This window comes from Tenrec ecaudatus, chromosome 8, assembly GCF_050624435.1.
Source record: "Tenrec ecaudatus isolate mTenEca1 chromosome 8, mTenEca1.hap1, whole genome shotgun sequence".
Taxonomy (NCBI): Eukaryota; Metazoa; Chordata; class Mammalia; order Afrosoricida; family Tenrecidae; genus Tenrec; species Tenrec ecaudatus.
The window spans coordinates 150,230,900-150,245,520 of record NC_134537.1 but is presented as its reverse complement, the minus strand read 5'-3'; the positions used below and the strand labels follow the sequence as shown (position 1 = coordinate 150,245,520).

Genomic DNA, 14,621 nt, shown 5'->3' with positions numbered 1-14,621 from the left:
TGACTATTCTTCTACAATCCGACACAAATAAGAATATATAAAAGGGGCCTTAAAGATGTTTGTTGGAAAATGCTGATGTATTTGAATTCCATTTATCTAAAAACATCTTGAAGTCTCCTCGTATAAGCATGAACACACATTTTCATATAGAGGAGTTGTCAGTGTTTTTTAAATCTCAATTTAATTCACTGCCATCAAATGGATTATGACTCATAAGTTTTATAAATAGTAACATGCTTTTCATATTTAATGACACATGGGAATCCTGCCAACCCTCATTTAAAAAAATGAAACCAAAACTCATTGCCACTGAGTTGATTCCGATTCATGGCAGTCTTATATGACAAGGTTGAACTACCCCATATGGTCCCTATGCTGTATTCTATACAGAAACAGAGCATGAAATCTTTTCTCCTTTAAGCCAAGCCATCTGTCTCTCCATTTCAGTAAAGAATGCTGTTGAGATTTATACTGAAATCACATTGTCTCTGTAGATTTATACTGAAATCACATTGTCACATTTTCACTATATTGTTTTCCAATTCATGAAGATGGGGCAGCTTTCTTTTCCCCCCAATAGCTCTCTTATAATAATGTTTTATAATTTTCATTCTATAAGTCTTATGTGTCCCTAGTTAGGTGAATTCCTAGGTTTTGTTTTTTTTTTTATCAATTTGGGACTTTTATAAAAGGCATTCACCAACTTTATAAAGAAAGGCAAAAGACTTGGAGAAGCAAAGTGCAACTTGAGAAAGAGAAAACCTACAATGGTCTTAAACCCTACTGCACAGCCTCCGCAGTAAAAACAACCCGGCACAGTATGACTGGCATGTGGACTCAGAAATAAAGCCATCAGTCTGTGGACAGTTGATCTTTGACACAGTTCAACACACACTAAATGGGTTAAAGATAGGCCCTTTCACAAATCATGCAGGTAAAACTGGACATCCACTTGCAGAAGAATGCAGCAGGGCCCTTAAGGCACACCACATATAAAAAGGAATCAAGGTAGATCAGAGACCAAGATATAGCACACCATTTAGAACTATGAAAAAGAGGTTTTAGGGTCTCTACTCCATGAAAAAATACACCATCATAGAGAACTGAAAACACACAAACAGCAGGGGACCAACGAGCTGACGGGAACTTCATACAAATTAGGACACTTAGGTGCATCAAAGGTATCACCAAAAGAGGAAAAAGGAGAGCACACTGACTGGAAAAACAGTCTTGGCAGTAGATAGGGTATCAGACAATGGACTAATCGTTAAAGATTATAGAAAACTTCAATAACTCAATAAGAAAAAGTCAAGCAATCCAACTTAGAAATGGGCAGAGGGTACGAACAGACACTTCACCAAAGAAAACAATCAGGAGGCCAACAAACATGAAGAAATTCGCCCAATCATTAGCCAGAGACACAAAGCAATGAGATATGACCTCAGCTCGGCATTAATAGCCAAGTTCAAAAACACAGCAAACGCAAAGGTGCAGTGGCACTGTATTTCCTTAAAGAGGGAACAGAAATACCATGCCCAGCATTCCCTCTACTTGGTATCTATCCTAGAGAAAGAAGGACCATGACAGGCAAATGTGGTAGCTACATAATTTCATACCACCTCGTGTAGATAGGTAGGATTGTTGTGCCAACATGGCCAGTGATCACATGTGAGATTAGTCGAAGGACGGAGAAATAAATGGCTAGGCCAGTCTTGCCTCTTCTCTTGCTCTTTGATCATGGGACTGGTATGACCAGTGTGTGGCTGCCTTGCATGTTCTGGGCCTCCATTTGTACCTGTGGGACACCTAACCTGTGGACCATGTGGCTGTAACTTGAGGTTCCTTCAAGACCTGCTTCGCCACGCTGCTGGAATGTGCAACTCTTGAGCAGGGGACTGTCGGAGCCTGTCATCTGGCTGACTGTTGGCGACCTGTCTTGCTGTTTGCTGCCTGTGGCCGGATAGCATGCATTGCTCTATGAAGGACTGCCCAGCGGCCCTCGAGACTTGAAGGACTGCCAGTGTCTCACAACTGTCTCACAGGAGTGAGCTGCATTGAGCCATTTGTACTGCTTTATAGATTATTATAATATAATCGATTAATTATAATAGATTAATTAACTGTTATCTATCGACATAAATATATATAAATTTATTAGTGCCCTGGTTTTCTCTAGAGAACCCTAACACATCTTGATAAATAGAATATAGGGGTGGAGTCTAGCTTGTCAATAAGGGCTCAAGGTAACACCCACCAGGAGGATTCTGGGACCTTCCTCTTTTTCTACTGGAGTAGGCCCACACTGTCTCTCTGCTTCCCATCACTGTTGACAAGCCATATGGAGTTATGCTGCAGGTAGCCAGAGCCCTGGAGGAGCCACAAAGAGCCCCACACTAGCGCTGAGATGCTTCCACTGCCACTGGATCCACAAGACTTTCCATCCACTGGGCTGTGATCTTTCTGTGTTCAGCATTGTTGCATGTGCTGTGTGAGTCAAAAGAGGAATTTATGGGCTAGTATCAGACATGTGGCTAATATTGGACTCATGGACTTGATCTGGACTAGACTGGGATGTTTTCTCAATATACAATTGCTCTTTTATATATCTTTCTTACACACGAGTGTCTCTGGACTTGTTTTTCAAGTCAACCCAGACTAAAACAGAATATACATGCCATGTTCACTCCAGCATTACACACAATAGCAAACAAGATGGAAACAACCTATGATGCCCATCAGTGGAAGAATGGATACAGCACATTAAAGAAAAATGAATCTTCGGAACACTTCATTACATGGATGGCCATGGAAGGCATTCCAAAATCCCAAACTGTATTCATTGCCACTGAGTAGATTCTGCTTTATAGTGGCCCTATGGGACACATGCCTGCTCCTTTGGGTTTCTGCAACTTTAAATTTTTACAGTAGTAGAAATTTCTCCAGTGGAGCAAGTGGCAGGTTCAAACAGTTACCGTGTGGAGAAAAGCTCCAGGAGCAACCCACCCCGCCATCACAGCTCCTTTGGAGGATAGTATTCTGACTGGATCACAAAGGGGCAAATATTGTCTGAGATCACGAATGCAAAAAATCAGAAACATTCTTCACACGAAAAGAAGCATTCTTTGATATTTACCGGTGGGGGCTGGAACAAGAGACTCAAACATAACCATTGTGAGGACAGCCCAGGACCGGGAAGTGTTGGGTCACTGCGGGTTAGAAAGGGCTCGATGTTGGCACCTAACAAAAACAACAAGGGTGGGCAGGGAAAGAAGGGGAAATCACTGGCTAGTTTTTAGGTTCGGACTTATAGTTGTGGTGGAGTGAAGTTTCTTTCTTTCTCTTTTTGGAGTGAAATTTCTTCATGTGGCTCTTCTATCTAAGTCTGTCAAATGCCCACCTTTGGGTCTCCCTTTTAGTCAGTGAAGTAGTGGGACTATGGGGTTTATCTTTTAGACCGTGAAGTCGTGGGATTGCGTGGGACTATGCAATTAGAGTGTAACACTAAGAGAGGGGATTGATCCGTTGTCATTACCACACCCTTGGCTATAAGGATACGCAATCTTTGAAGCACCAGAGGAGAGAACCCCTTTCTCCTTTCCACGACTCTGGGAGAACAAGTTCAAGAAGTTTGTCTGACGTAGCCAAGGCCCCGGAGACCAGCTGCACCGCAGACGGTGCAGCTGAGACTCCAAAGAGCAGCATCAAGACTGGGGAGCAGCTTCTCCTTATCTGGCCTGCGACTATGGAACTATGAGACAGAGTAGCAGGCAGGCTGGCTTTCTGGCCCATGGAGGCAACAGTCAAGGAACTACAAACATGACTGAGCCACTAAGAGCCACAGAGAGTACACTAGCACGTGGCTGAGAGACTGAGAACTGGAGAGACGTGGCTGCTGGTGGAGGAGACCAGTGACGAGCCTTACTGTTTGCTGATCCTGACTTGGGGTAACTGATTAAACCGGTTACCTTCCCCCAACACACTCCCTAAACTATGAGTATTGCCTGCGAGTTCCAATCAATGAACTACTGAACCCAGCATTGACAGACTGGCATGGGAGGAACAGTTGTCAGAATAGAGTAAAAACAACCAAAAAAGGCTGGAGCATGCAGTGCATGTGGCCCTACCTCATGGCGATTAGGAAGCCAGAGGAGGGCAGCTACGTCCACCTCCACGGCGTTCGTTTATTGCAATCGGGACCTTATGCACACAGTACACAATACTGGTCCTGCACCAGCCTCACAACTGTTCTTATGGGTGAGCCCATTGGTGCAGCCACCGTGTCCATCCATCCGGTCGAGGGCCTTCCTCTTTCACTGCCCCTCTACTTCACGGACTAAAAGGTAGACAAATGTTAACTCGGGTGAAGAAGAAAACAATAAAAGGGTGGCTGGCAGAGAATTAAAGGAACAGCTGAAACGACTGGTATTGCCACAATCCTGCAATACGGGCGATCTGCCAAACGACCGAGAGAGACAGAGCTGAACAGGGAGGGATGAACACCAGCGGCATCTCCACCCATATGGACAGGTCTGAGCATTAATGAGGGATGCACGATCTAGTTCTAGAATCATCAGCCATTGAAGATAAAAAGTGTAGCACGGACCCAGGGGCAGAGTTCAGGACGAGGGGTAGGAAAGGAGGCACGGAGGCAGGGAGCACGGAACATGTGAATAAAGGAGGGCGCAAACAGGGAAAAGTGTGTGTGAGTCAACTGAAGTGACACGGATGGGCTGCTTTGTACGCCCTCACCTAGGTCATCATAAAAATATCTGCCACTGCCACTTTAAAAAGCTTTATGTTCTCCTCACTGGCAAAGTTCAACCTCCTACTTTCTCATTTGACCTTCACAGGGCCTGCAATGAAAGTAGCACTGTGACAGATAAACTAGAATTCTATGCTCAACAAAAATAATCTTTTAAAAAGAATGTCAAATAAATACATACTCAGACAAACAAACAAACAAAAAAAGAAAGTAGCACCGTGAAAGTAATAGGAAACTTGAAAGCACCTATTTTACATTATTTGGCCAGGGTCTCCGGGCTACTACATTCCATAGTGACCTGACTCCCATTCGAATACATCTCCATTCATCCATTCCTTGGAAATGTTACATAAGGTGTGCACGTTGCTTAACTTTAAGAGAAAGAAAATGGACATCGCAGGAAATTCCTGTACTTTGCTCCCGGTGTATAATTGGTCACGAGAACAGTTTCACAGCATTTGGACAGCTTACATTTCACCTAATTTTGCAATCTGAATGATGGCATGCTCACCTCAGCTGGCAATCCACTCACCTCTGGGTCAGAAAAGGGAGTTTCTATTTAGAATATAAAACCCATTACCACTACAGAGAAATATCCAAATTAAAGGGCACACTACACTAAAGATAAACTTTTTAAAAATTAGTGAACTATTTTTACTTGAAAGGCGTTTAGGTGTATGTGTGTATGCGTGCACGTGTAGAAACACTCTGCTCTAAGTCACTATTACACCAAACTTTATTGTAATCACACAGGCATATTTAATGTAGCCAAGAGCACCTTTTAGGTTCTGGACATCAATGCAAGCACAGAACTTAACATATCTTTACAAACTACTCTAAGCACATATTAGATACATTCATCAAAAAACCAAACAAAATTAAACACACACACACAAAAATCACCTACTCTCCCTTGGAAGTAAGAGTATACAAAAAGTTGATAGCAGAATTGAATGCCTAATTCTAAATATATTACAGTAATTAGTATAAATGACCAAGTGTCCAAAAAAGAGAATCACACTTGGGAAAAAAAAGAAAATGAGTTACATATTCTGACGGTCTCGAAGTCATCAAGTTACCAATTTTAAAGGCATGTCTGTTGAATTGCCTTTGATTGCCCCTGAAGTCAGCCCTACTTGCCTGTGGGGAGAGTTTGCAGGCCTTTTCAGTTTAGGGAGGGGGTGGCGAGGAGATATGAGGCATTAAAAAAATAAACAAAACTTCTATTTATATTTACATATGTATATACCTGTATTTAGATCTCTATAAATGCCCCTTGCCTCCTAGTTCTTTCCTCTATTTTCTTTTTCTTTCCTCCTGTCCCACTATCATGTTAAGCCTTCATTTGGGTTTCAGTAATTCCTCAGTTACATTGCCCTTGATCAAGCCCTACCACACGTCTCGCCATCAATTTTCCGTCACTTATTGTTTCCATGTCCCTGGGTTTGTTAACACCCACTTCCTTTACCCTGCCTCTCCTAGAGTTATGTACATATATTTATAGGTTTAGTTTTAAGGAAGGAGATGGACATTGTGTCTCTACTCAAGTACTTCCTCAACACAAGAACACTGTTCTAATAATCCAGCACTCTGAGATGCTTACCTTCCCGACACAATTGCTGAAGACAAAGCGGGTGCATAGGCAAATGCGGTGAAGCAAGCTGACGGTCCCTGGCTATCAAAAGATATAGTGTCTGGGGTCTTAAAGGCTTGAAGATAAACAAGTGGCCACCTAGCTGAGAAACAACAAAGCAAACATGGAAGAAGCACACGAGCCTGTGAGATCATGAGGTGTTAATGGGTATCAGGTATCAAAGACCCAGAGCAAAAAATCATAATGTGAATGAGAGGGAGGAGTGTGGAGTGGAGGGCCAAAGCCAATCTGTAAGCAATTGGACATCCCCTTACAGAAGGATCATGGAGAGAAGACTGGTCAGTCAGGGTGCAGTGTAGCATGGATGAAACATACAGCTATCCTCAGGTTCTTTAATGCTTCCTACCCCCACCCCCCACCACTATCATGACCCTAATCCTACCTAAAAAATCTGGCTAGACCACAGCATGTAAATAGGTACAGATAAGAGCTGGAAACATGGGGAATATAGGACAGATAAACTCCTGGGGACCAATATTGAGAGTAGCTTTACCAGGAGGGGAAGGGGAAGGTGGAAGGAGAAAGGGGGAACCAATCACAATGATCTACCTATAGCCACCTCCCAGGGGGATGGACAACAGACAAGGGGTTAAAGGCATGAAAAAAAACCCAATAATTTATAAATTATCAAGGGTTTATGAGGGAGGGAGGGAGAGGGAGTGGGGAAAATGAGCTGACACTAAGGGCTCAAGTAGAAAGAAAATGCTTTGAAAAGGAGTATGGCAACTTATGTACAAACGTGCTTGAGACAATGGATACATGTATGGATTGTGATAAGAGCTGTATGAGCCCCAATAAAATGATTTCAAATAAATAAATAAATGAAAATTTAAAAACAACATCTATTTGTGCCTTAAGTTTTTTTTGGGGGGGAGGGGGGTTGCTTTCTTTTGTTTTTTAAATTTGGGACTTTCTACTCCCTTCAAAGGCTCCAGTCTCAGAAACTGACAGGGCCAATTCTCTCTTGTCCTACAGGGTCGCTCTGAGTCCCATTGATTCTATGGCAATGAGTTTGGTTTTTTACAAAATAATTGTCACTTTCTTCATAGGAATTTACCATTAAAGCCAAAATGAATGAATTGTGGATTCAGATATTAGATAATAAATTCACAGCGCAGGTGGCCTTGTAATTAATTATAAGTAAAAAAAAAGGAGAATAAGTTCTATAGTGCCGTATCTGCACACCCACACCCGGTCTTGTTTGAAGACTCCAAGGGATAGAGTACATTTAAAGGCTTAAAGGTGGGACTAAAGAAACGTGAGCACTAGATGCCTGCAGCGAAGAACTGCCTATCCTAGAAAGTGCATGGAGGGGAGGGTCCTTCAAGATCGATCAATAACATTTATTGATTACTGGTTAGAGATAAGGCATTCTTCTAGTGCTATATGAATGATCTCCGTTTAACAACCCAACAAAGCAGGTACCCCGTATTACAAATGTGCAAAACTGAGACACAGACTAGGTCAATGAGAAAGCACGTTTTTTTCCAAGAGAGCAAGTTCCGTTTTAATCTTAGCACCACAGAGAAATACGAAAGCAGCTGCTGCTGAACCTCAGACACGTGACTGAAGTTGGGAGCATGTCAAGTTCAGAATCTGGTCCAAGAGTCCGTTCTCGCGGCTACTCCGTGCATGGGGACGGCCGTGGAGGGAGAAAAGCTCGGTGAGCCTAAATATCAAACCAAAAGCAGCCCCTAAGAGCCCCACTATGTGCCGAGTAGAGAAGTTGGTACAAGAGCTCAGATCTCTGGGAGGACTGACCATTTTCCGGGTGGCTCCCTACCGTCCTGGACCTTACTCCTCGCGGGGCCCCCACAAGCCGGGTGGGTACACTCGAACGTACAAACGACGAAGCCCTACGGGGAGGGGCTGCCAGCAGCCCAGAGGGCGTCCAGCCAAGGGGCGGGAGCGGGGGGGTCCAGCCCCCGGATGGTGCAGCGTCGTTCTTTCCGGGGCAGCGCGGACGCTGCGAGGACACCCACCCAGAGGGAAGGCGCAGCTGGAGCAAGCTGCACAATCCGGTCCGCCCCCGCCAAGGACACCCCGCGGCCGCAGGGCAGCACCTCACCTGTGCGCTCGGACTGCAGCCGCCTCCTTCCGGACAGTCCGGGGAAGTTGTCCCCGGGAACGGAAGTCCCGCCTCCCGCTACGTCACCACGCAGCCCTGCCATTGGCTCCGAAAGCAGATGCAGGCCGGGAACGGGGCCATTCCAGAGACCGTGTTGGTGGACTTTTCCCCCCCCCCCACCCCCCCCATACACCTGGATTGTATTCACCTGTCATTGTCTGCCATCCTGGATGCATACCGTTTTCGTTCCTTCTCTTGTCCGTGTTGTCCATGTCTTCCGTTTTCCCGTCCTGCCGCTTCTTGATTCCGCTCCCGGCTAGGCAACCTTGCCTTCCTTTCCGCTTCCGCGTAGGGAGACGGATTAGTTACTCTGGTGCCACTCACCTTAACACAATGCCGAATAGTGGTCCCCGGGCGTGGTAAACTGGTCACATTCAAATTATCTGGAGACAACGGTCGACGCCTGTCCTGTGACTTGCATCTTCAACACTTGACACCGAGCGGATGATCGTGAACTATCAAAAAGTGCAGGAGTGAAAGTTACAGGCTGCTAGCCAAGGGAAGCACACACAGGTAGGCAAATCATGAATGAATCTCACACTCAGAAAGAGGACTTAGTCCTTTTATAGTGCACATCTCAGTGACACCGCACCATTCAAACAGTTCTTGCAATTTACATGTAATTGCAATTTTCAATTTAACAGCTTCCTTCTTTGGTCAAGTGTATTCCTAAATTTATTCCAATAAATGTCATGGGGAAACAGTAATAGCAGACATCTTACTTTGATTTTAAGGTTTTCTTGACCAAGAAGTCATATATTCGCTGTAAGGAAATCCTTGATTGAAATTAATCTTGCCGGCAGTGTTTTCTTTTTGTGTGGGGAGGGGGGGCAAATTTTTTAAATTAAATATGAATTTCAAAGGGCCTGGCTGAAGATAGGGGGGTGGGGGGCACCTAGAAACCACATTGTCATTGTTACCAGTTCATCTCAGTGAAAGGGGACGGGCAGGGCTCAAGCCATCTTGTTTAGATTAGCCAAAGGTTGATTGGCTACTCCTCTTTATAAAATTAGTGGAAACTAGCAAACTGCAAGGCACTCATAATAGTTTCTGTGATCAGCATGGTCTCCTTATGCGAATATAAAATAACATCTCATAATAAATGTTAGGCTTATTTCTTCGACTAACTGTTGATTCTTTTTCACGTAAGTAACAATGAGTTTAGGGGGCAAAAGCCACTCCCTGTATGAAGCACTTTTCATGAATTAATTTATTTTTAATCTTCAGAACAACTTAATGAGATCAGTATCATGTGACTATAGAGTCTGGAAACACTGACAAATATGCATAAAAAACTGAAGTACGCTGGCAATACATGTTATCTTCAGTATATTGTAATTAATTACTAACGCACCAACTAATGTGTGCAAAAGAACAACGTGGGTCACTAGTACGGTGGCCTTTCTTTCTGTTCTCAAACATCCATCTGCAGTGTACTGCCTCAGTTGATTTCTAGTTCTGATGTCACTGAGTAAACCTGTGCCAGAAAAAAGTCAACAAAGGACTTTAATCTTCATATATGTATATATATATAATTTTTCCATCCTTAATTGAGACACAAGAACACTAAAACACAGAGAAATTAAAGTGCTTTCCCAAGGTCAGTTGGCTGGGGTGGCAGTCCAGGTAGACTAGAGAAACAAATGCAGGGAGACTCACAGGTGTATGAGAAAGAGCTTTATGTACTAGAGCAATTGAATATTGAGAAAACAGCTCAATCCAGATCAAGTCCATAGGCTTGACATTAGCCCTAAGTTCAATATTAGCCCATGAATTCCTCTGCAGACTCACCTGACACATGCAGTGATGCCGAATGCAGGAAGATCACAGGCCGGTGGGTGGAAAGTCCTGTGGGTCCAATGGCTCCAGGGTTCTGGCTGCCATCAGCGTGGCTCCATGTGGCTTTTCAACAGGAATGTGAAGCAGAGAGAGTGTGTGTCCACCTCCAGGGAGGAAGAGAGGAAGTCCCAGAATCCTCATGAGAAGGACACACTCACAAGGAGGGATCACCAGGCTGTGCCCTATTGACAGGCTGGACTCCACCCCTTCATAATTATTTATCAAGTTGATGTGAAATTCAGTAACTACCACACTGCACTACTGTTTCCACTACCCCTGCAATGACTCCTCATAGGGACTACTTGCATTCCTTACAGGAGTCCACGGATTGTTTTCCAAGTACTCTCTCTTAATTCTACTCTTAGGAATACTCGGTGTACACTCTCCACTAAAACTTCCATTAGCCTAAACTTCCCTTCCCGTCCCTTTCTCATTCTCCCTTTATGAAACCCAGAGAGCAATATCCCTTTTTTTATGACTCACCCTTCAACCTGTCTGGTACTCAGTGACCCAACCTTCTATTAATATCTAGCTCAGCATTCCATTCCAAGACATTTCTGCAAAAAAGGATCCCAAGCATGTGCAGTGAATACATCAGTATCCAACTCACCTTAGAAACTGCCAGGAGTTGAGCCACGGTTCCATCCTACCCTATGTCCCAATGTAGAGGAAAGGGAGAATGTAACTCACCAACTAGACCTTCATTTATGGATGGAGATGGGTTAGAGGGTGGAGCAAGAAGGAGTCATAATCCCAGAAACCTGAGGGGCTAAAGGGACCCTACCTCACTGCCGTCACCTCCAACTCATAGCAACTGTATGCTATTGCAGGTTCAAATAAATGACAGTCACTATCATGCCTTGCAATATAGAAGAGTCTTTTATTGGGTTATAACTGGACTGAGAATCTAAAAGTGACTCTAGATTGCAGTCCTGAGTGGAGATAATAGCCAGCTTATATAGGCAAAAACCCATTTATCAGGAACTTTCCTATAAAGCGAGCTGACATGACAAAAGCAGAAAGCAAAATTAATGTTATCATTCCTTACAGTAAGCGCTACAAGGGACAGGATTGGATATCACATCAAAAAGGAACAATATTAAAGAATAACAAAATCAATCACCACATTTGGATTAGACCAGCAAAAGGAACAATATTGAATAATAACGAGATTAATTACAATGTCCTGATATTGGGAACATTAGAGGGCCGTCTAAAACCAATCACTAGCGAAACTTTGCGAGATGGGGGTGGGGAGGGCAAAGAGACAGGGCATTCAGCAATTACCACGACAGCATCACTTTGGGCAGTGTGCCTCAATAGGACAGGGTCGAGCTGCCCCTGGTGGATTTCAGGGATGGTGATTCTTTAAGAGAGCAGACACCCTCATCTTTTTCTAGAAGTGCCACTGGAGTTTTCAAAATACTGCCCTGTGGTTAGCAGCCCAACCAATTACAGACTCAGCTTACAAGGACAGCACAAAGGGAAAAACTCAAGGGTACGAGTGGTTTTCTCATTTCAAAAAAGGTGAAATGTTGATTGATGAAAAACCTTGTTCTTGAGAGCAAATGCCTTGAGAATGATTGGGGCAGGGAATGTATGGATGTGCTTTATACAATTGATGTATGTATATGTATGGATTGTGGTAAGAGTTGTATGAGTCCCTAATAAAATGTAAAAGAAGAAAAGAGAAAAAAAAAAGAACTCTAATAAGAGCAGCAATAAAATCAAAATATGTATCACAAGAGATAAGCATACACTATCCTGGAAATTAACCTTTATCAATAAAATAAACAATTTTGAAGAAAAAAAAACAAAAAAAAGAAAAACCTTGTTCTTGACGTCCACACCCTAACTGCTGGTTCTCCAACTCCTATTTCTCAATGTCAGATGGGTCTTAGCTGAAAACAGAGAATACCAGAAAGATGTTTGCTTGTGTTTTTTTGACCAGGAAGGGTGTGAGAGAAAAGAAGCTGGGGTGTAGGCAGCATTGGGAGCAGCAGGATCTCTGGAGGGGTGATTTCAACAGCCTAGGCAATTTAAATCATAAGCCTGCAGGCATTAGACCTCTAGGTTGATTCTAAACTCTGAAGTGCATAGTGTTAGTCCAGGTTGACTAGAGAAACAAATCCAGAGACACTCATATATGTAAGAGAGAACTCTGTATCAAGAAGTGATCATGCACCAAAAAAGCCTCCCAGCCCAGCCCAGATCAAGTCCAAAAGTTTGATACTAGTTCATAAGGTGGATTAGGCCATGAATTTTTCTGCAGTCTCATGCAACACGTGCAATGATGCTGGCTACAAGAAGATCTCAGGCCTGTGGGTGGAAAGTCCTGTGGGTCCAAAGTCCTGTTGGTCCAATGGCAGTGGATACATATCCACGGTTGTGGCTGCCATCAGCATAGCTCCATGTGTTTTGTCAACAGGAATGTAATCAGAGAGAGAGAGAGAGTGTGTCCCGCCTCCAGGGAGGAAGAGAAGGAGTCCCAGAATCCTCGTGGGAAGGTCGCCAGGCTGTGAGCTGATCGATGGGCTAGACTCCACCCCTTCATTCTTATTTATCAAGTTGACATGAAATTGTGTAACTACCACATCCACAAACCCAAGACTCTTTTTGCTGACCCAGCCCATGCTTACCCTGTTCATGCCTGTGCAAATCCCAGCCATGGGGCGAGCATGACCAGGTTTATGATTGAATCTGAGAAGTAGCACCAGAATCAGAATTGATCTGTTTGTAACCTGGAGACACAGACAGGCCAAGTACCTGACGTTTGATAAAAGCCCCTAGACACAGTTCATTCAGCGATGACTCACTGGAGTCCCCACCTGCTGTGTCCGGCACTTTTCTTTTCCTTCCAAATAAACTGCCTTCTGCTTGCCATTTCTGGTCTGTGCGTCTATTCTTTGGTTCACAAGACCAACAGCCCTGGACACAACAGAGCAGTTCAACAACATCAGCAATAAAATCACTCATGGCATGTCCTCTTCCGAGGCCAGCTTGAATTCTCTCTATGAACTGTGTGAAGTATTTTTTAATTATCTTCAATAAAATTTTCTTTGCATGGGATATTCAGGTTATTGTTCAATAATTTTCACATTCTTTTGAGTCCCCTTTTGAGATAAAGTTTATTGTGCCATGGCCAATGAACACATGCGGGTTTAATCAAAGGGCGGAGAGATAAATGGTTCAGCGAGCCTTGCCTCTCTCGTCTCTTGCTCTTTGATCATCGGACCAGTGTGTGGGTCCCTTGCTTGTGCTGTGCCTCCATTTGCAAGCTACACTACCTGTGGGACACCTAACCTGTGGACTGCGTCGCTGTAATTTGAGGTTCCTTCAAGACCTGCTTTGCCACACTATTGGAATATACATCTCGAGCTGGGGACTGTTGAACCCTGTCATCTGGCTGACTGTTGGTGACCTGCCTTGCTGTTTGCTGCCTGTGGCCAGATGGCCTGAATTGCTCTACGGAGGACTACCCGGCTACCCTCAATACTGGAAGACTTCCAGTGTCTCACAGCTGTCTCGGGGAGTGAGTTGCACTTAGCCATTTGTACTGCTTTATAGATGGTTTATTTCTTATGTTATATATCTATATACATATAGATATATAATTGTTACTATTCTGCTTTTGTTTCTCTAGAGAACCCTGTCTAACATACCTTTCTTTGGAAGAGGCGAAAATATGGATCCTTTCTGGTAGTCGGTTTGTCAGGTCTCCCAGGTTTCTTGAATCGGGAAAGTAAGTACTTCCAGAACCTCATGAACTCCGTGAAACATTTCAATTGGTATTCATTCAATTCCTGGATTCTTTCTTTTCAATACTGCCTTCAGTGTAGTTTTAACATTTTTCTTCAGTAGTTCTTAATCAGGCGCTGTCTCTTAAAATTGTTGAACCTCAGCCAATTCTGTTGGGGACAGTCACGCTGTAGATTCCTTCCATCTTCTTTTAATGCCCCCCCAGCCAATCAACATATTGCCAGGATTTGGGCTTGCTAATGCCAGGTCTTGACCTATTTCATTATAGTACCCTGCTTTGTGTTCTGTTCCATTCTTGGACTTTATCATTTTTCCACTTGTTTTAACCACTCTATGTTCAGAACAAGTTTCAGAGTCTCATCTGAGATCCATTTTTATCTTTTCTTCCCTTCTTTTCACTTTAATGATCTTTTGCTTTAGTCGTGGATAATGCTCTTTATAAATTATTTTTTTTAATTATGTTAATGGTGGCTCATACA

The 14,621-nt window shown here is 43.6% G+C and overlaps 1 protein-coding gene across 2 annotated transcripts in view; it reads right to left on the bottom strand.

Moving 5' to 3' along the window:
• Positions 1–8,546, bottom strand: part of LDAH (lipid droplet associated hydrolase) — a 124,227-nt gene extending 115,681 nt beyond the window's left edge. The window contains exon 1 of one of the 2 annotated variants that reach the window (XM_075557060.1): positions 8,485–8,546. The gene's annotated coding sequence lies outside the window, so the exon portion shown is untranslated. Of the gene's footprint in view, positions 1–8,177; positions 8,312–8,484 lie in introns of those variants that run through there. The other variant, XM_075557061.1, reaches the window with a different exon arrangement.
• Between the last annotated feature and the right edge of the window lie 6,075 nt (positions 8,547–14,621).